We start from the raw sequence: 6,000 nt of genomic DNA, 5'->3' as shown, positions 1-6,000 counted from the left end.
GGAAAGAAAAGCAATTTTACTGTGTATGGGCAGTCCCAGTACAACCCCAGTCCTCTATTGTAGGTCAGTAAGTAGCTACAGTGCAGAGAGAAGGGTCATTCCAGGGTTTTACGTCAGCAATCCTCTGGTCACAAGCACATTTCTGCAACCTTAAGGCAACTGCTGGTTACATACATGTTTGAGTAAAGCTTATTAAAGGCTTCATACTTCAGTAGTACTGGTGTTTATGCATTATGCTAAGTCACTGCAGTATGACACTGCATTTACATCTGCAGACCTGAAGCATGGGCGGATTATGTCGTTTTGTGTCCCTTTGTTGTCACTTCGTTATGGTCATTTTAAGTCTGTTTGTAGTTGTTTCTGTCTCTTTGTAGTAATTTTGTCGTCTCTTTATGTTAGTTTTAAGTCTCTTTGTAGTCATTTTGTTGTCTCTTTATGGTCATTTTAAGTCAGTCTGTTTGCAGTTGTTTCTGTGTCTTTGAAGTCATCCTTTTTGTCTGTTTACAGTTATTTTAAGTCTCTTTGTAGTTATTTCTGTCCCTTTTTAGTCATTTTTGTTGTCTCTTTATGGTCAGTTTAAGTCTCTTTGTAGTAATTTCTGTCTCTTTGTAGTCACCTTGTTGTCTCTCTTTGTTAATTTTAAGTTTCTATGTAGTAATTTCTGTCTCTTTGTAGTCATTTTGCATCTCTTTATTGTCTTTTTGTGTCTTTGCAGTCAATTTTATTTTCATTCAATTTCATTTGTGGTAATTTTGAATCTCTTCCAGGTTGGTCTGTGTCTCTTTGAGTGACATTTTGTAGATGAAAGCCAGGGGGGGCCCTGACACTTTGGGTCCCTGGGCTTGAGCTCAGTGTGCCTGTTCAGTAATCCATCTATGATCTGAGGCGAATAAAAGTATGATCCCTGAATTCTGTGACCTACGTCAAAGTTTATTTCTTGAAATGCTTCATACATTTGGTGTTGTTAACATAACTGCCCTGAGGGATTTGGCTTGTTACATTTGCACACTTTAATTATCCCATCAGGCAGGCAGGTGGAAACATAGGGAATAGTCATTTTCAGTAACTCCCGTGTGAAAATGCAATCAGCAGGTCAGAGTGGCATGCCTTAACACGTCAACAATGTGTGATAGATTTTCCGAGCATAGCCTGCCAGGGAGTTATGATTGCTAAAGTGGAATATTTAGAGTGAGCAAAGCAGTCTGGTCCTTCTATCCGTGTCACATGCTGGTGTTGCAGTGTTGTGTGAACACACGTGTATGTGTGTTGCTATTGTCTGCGGTGACATTCAGTATTTCGTTGTTTGGAGGCAGATTACAGCTCGACAGCCTAGATGTTGCCATTTGAGATCCCTTTTCTCTGAGGGCTTTACTGCACAGACTATATGATCTCGTCCTTCAAACAAATGTCAGCCTTCAAAACCATATGAATGACCAATGAATCATAGCTGTATGTTAGCAGCCAGTAAAAGTTGATGGATGTATGTTTTGTCAGGGAAACTCGTAGCAGTGATTCTTTTAGAAAGGCAACAATTTGTAGTATGACTGTAATTTCACACCGACATAAAATACTAACCACTCAAATGTGTACCTACAGGACGAGGTAATAGCAAGGCATAAGCAAAGCTAAGCCACCAGGGGTCCTGCAAAATGAAACCTGCCATTCAGTTGCCCTGTGAAATATTGTCATAATTTCATACATTGAAAGAGACAGTTCACAATTCTGCTATAATGACAAAAAGACACCCAAATCCTAGAGTTGTGGCTGATACTATTAAGATACACTGTTAAAATCTGTTAATTTAGGGGCATTATACCAGTTAACCAAATCTCATCAGGTAAAATTAGCCAGTACAATCTGCTAATGGAGAAAAATGTTTTACTCTGCTGTCCCAATACATTGAAATGTGTCCTACTATTAGTAATAAGCCAACATGCACATTAGAGGATTTATCATTTTGAAAGCAAAGAAGTGTTTTAAACCTGCATTCTTTCTAATGGCCAGCAGGGGGCGACTCAACAGGTTCCAAAAAGAAGCCTGACTGTATGGAAGTCTATTGGAAAATGACCATTCATCTCACTTGATTTATTACCTCAGTAAACCTTTTCCTAATGAGGTTTATAGTCTCAATCATACGTTTTAAGTCTTCTTCCATTGTATCCTTCTTGACTAATCTAGTGCACACTTCCAAAAATGTTTTGAGTAGTTCTTATTTCCTCGGAAGGTTGTGAAATTAACATAATATAGTCACATTGTTGAGATAATCCAGTCCATAAAGGGCCAATTCCCAGAACCTCTGTCTTTAATGTAGTTCAAACATAATTTCACAAACAGGTTTGCTGCCCTAAAGGCCACATGTACAATGTTACGGAATTTGCCTTTAATTTAAGACTGACGATTGGAGTGTCTGACCTTTGTAAAAGGCTTTAACATTTAACTATGTGTGAATGCTTAATGGTGCATAAGTGAATATACTATAATTTGAAAATCTGTTCACACGCATGTTTTAAAGAGCATAATTTCCATCAGGGAGAGACTGACCTCTTGAGCAGAATAATATATGATTACCCTGTAAAATACAAGTGGCCATAAAGCAAATGTTAACAAGCCCATAAATAATTTCAGCTATTTCTGAATCAATGGAAAACAATTAATAAAATACATGATTTGTTATAATTGATATCAAAGGATTAAAGGCCTGATATACCACAGAGCTCTGGGTCAGAGTATTGATTTTGGATTAAAGCTCCTGCTTTTAATCCCACAATAATGTGTGTGTTAAGTCCTCTGCTGTCTGTGTACTAAAGCCAAGATGAGTAACATATTTATCCTCCCTACTGTTGGCTTGTTCAGTCTGCAATCACTCAGCTGATTCCATTTAAACATACATTTTCCTTGTGTTTGTCAGTGACGAGGTGGAGGTGAAGCCTCTGCCCACTCAGCATGACTAATTGCCCATAAGTGGCCATCCCAGTGTTGGAAACAAAGCAACGCAAATAACAAACAAACATAGTGAGTCACTCCATGCACTGTTCTTTTATTCACAGTGAGGAGTAAGAGGGAGAAAGGCTATTTAGTTTTACAGAGAGGGGAACAAGCAGAAGCTTGTTCCTTGTTAATGTATTTTACATTGGATAAATAGATGGATTTTGCTTATTGTCATACATGTGATAAATGTGTTTTCAGAAATCCCAAAGGTTGATGGGGCTTCAGTAGCGGAAGCGAGTCATGAAGCCATTTCCCCTGTTACAGCTAATAAACAAGAGCTGATTGTCCTGGGCTGGGTAATGAGTTAAAGCAGGAGCTGAGGAAAATCACACTCATAATGGAAAACAACTGCTTTACCTTCTCGTTACGCTACACACCACTCAGCCGTGACGGTAAGCACTGGATGGAGCCAGTTTGCTCAGGTGCTGCAAAATGCCTTCAGAGCAGACATTCATTAAGACTGATTTGCATTTGAATGAAGCAAAAAAAACATGAACATGGCAGGTCACGGAAAGGAAAGTGCCTGGACAACAAGAGGTCAGATATTCCTGTGAGGAATACTGGCCTCTAGCTTTAAAGTTCCTCAGAGCAGGAACATTTTCTGGCCAGGTCCCACTTGACTGTTTTCATTTACAGAGCAAAGCTTTCAACATTGGCACTCACACTTTAAGATGTTCCTTTTAGTCCTCCAGTAGCCCATAACTAATTCTTTTCCCTTCCAGTGTTTAGAAACCACAACATATTGACAGTCTGGTCAGTCTCCTTCCAGACTATATTAGTCACACAGCACAGAAGCCTGCAAACCCCCCTCCTTTCCTGTGTTTATTTCACAAATGTGGATGAGTGAGAGTAAATTTGCCAGCCGCTCCACTACCCGCTTTGCTTGCCAATAGTTTCTCCAGCCAAGTTTAGCATCAGCTGTTTACAAAAGAGGTGTTTTTGTTGCTAGCTACCCAGATTTAGCAACACTTGTTAACACATACCACCAGGAAAAGAGCCTCTCAGCCAGGGCTATGATCATTTCAGCAACATCAGAGTGCACCAGAATATCTGAAGAAATTAAGATCAATTAATTCAATTAATCAAACTAATTTTATCTCCTCGTCTAAAGGTACATAACCACTAGTTTCCACAGCTACAAATGCATTAGCTAGCATAAAGCATGCTAGCACCAGTTTATTGATGCAAAATGCAATAAAAAAGCTGCACTTATCAGTATTTTTTGATAAGGATGGATCAAATGACTATGCAATGTGAAAGAGGTCACACAAAGTCATCACCCGGCCAATGTCCAATGTTGAGCATCTGTGGCCCTATTTTCCGTGGTGTGTCCGACACAATTGGCACTAGTCAGCACTAGTCGGCCCTTGTCGGCAGCTTTTCAGCCGACTGAGCATGTTGAATTGGCTGCAGAGCTTATTGGTGAGAGAAATCACTCAGATTGACTTGTCAGCTTAAGCAAACCAGTACACAAGAGGAAAAACGGAAGTGAAGAAAGGAGACAACTAGAGTCAAAGGCACACACAGAAAGCTCTTGTCATTTTTCATCTTCATCTTCATCTCTTCTCGTCGTTCCAATACATGTAAATCTTCACAACAACATGACCATCTGGAATGAGGCAAATGATGAAAAGTGGTGTAAAAAATGGTCTGCAAATGTTGCTTTGTTTCATGTAGGCTATGTGCCAAAAAGCCACAATTTTATACATTGACAAATGCAGACTAATTCCACCTGCCGGTATGGAGAGTTATTTTGCCTCACGCAGATGCAGAAAATATGCGCTAGCTGGCCGATGGCTTTTTGGCCCAGACACAGGCAACGTGAGGGAACGCAACAGCCAGCCTTCTTTGATGTCAGTTTGGTGTGTCTGGGCCTTCAGGGCTGCATTTTAGCAACTTGCAGCTCTTGATTTTGGTTTTAAGACCCTCAACTTTAATGTCTTGGGTCAGTTTCAAAGCTCTCTTCAACCAAGCATTTCAAACCACAGCACACAGATGATTTCAGGAAGAAAAAAAAAAAGGTTTTGGGGTTGAGGATGATCTAACTGTCAAACAACAACTGGCAGACAAACAAGTTAGTGGCTGAGCATTTAGCTGCTAATGAACCAGATATCACTCAAGAGTTGGTGAAAACTAAAGCAGAGCCAAAAAGAGAGTGACTATTGCACTTAGATTCATCAGGAGGAAGGAAACATGGCTCTAAATGTATGTTAATGTATTTTAATAGCCAAGGCGTTTGTTAAAAAAGATCAACCACTTTATACAGTGATATGTCAGAAGTTTGATTACTAGTTTGTTCTACTGCCCCTAAGCTTCCAAAAAGCACCGAGCAATTAAGGGCATAAATAGGGAATACACAGGAAATACATTCATTTCGAGAGTTTTTTTTCTCTCACTCCTTATCTGAAACTTTGTATTTATACATGCAACTAACAGTAGCGAACGTCTAAGCACATGAATAACCAACATTTTTAATGATTTTACCACATTGAAATTCTGCTAACATGATTCTCCCACTCTAGAGGGCAAGTTAGTTTGTTGCTGATTATCAAAGGCCGCAAGACTCGTAGGCTCTTAGTATGCGGACAAAGTAGCAGACAAAATGACAAAGTTCTCAATCTAAGCACAAACACGTCTGCCATGTGCGGTTGGAAATATATCTCATAGAGAGAAAAGCACCATTCTTTATGGATCCATGTTCACCTAATTAAAATAGGCTCTCCTATAGAATATACTCTGGTTGTCATACATATGTAATCATGCATGTGTGGCAGCAGCTGGAGCGCACACGTCACACTGAGTCTGTCCACACCTTGTCTCACTCAGATACAGATACGGTCGGCTCCCTCCTCTCGTCAAAGGCTTCAACCCTCAATGGCATTGTTTGAATCCTACTCCTTGCTGCCATGGTAACCAGAGCAGAGAGAGGATGGGATATAAATGAGAGATAGTGAGAGGGCATGACCCATACTACGTCTGACACTCTCTCATGATATCGTGTTTAGTATGCTG

The sequence above is a fragment of the Centropristis striata genome, chromosome 23, assembly GCF_030273125.1.
Source record: "Centropristis striata isolate RG_2023a ecotype Rhode Island chromosome 23, C.striata_1.0, whole genome shotgun sequence".
NCBI classification, from domain to species: domain Eukaryota; kingdom Metazoa; phylum Chordata; class Actinopteri; order Perciformes; family Serranidae; genus Centropristis; species Centropristis striata.
The sequence above is the reverse complement of the archived record's forward strand: the minus strand, read 5'-3'. Positions refer to the sequence as shown.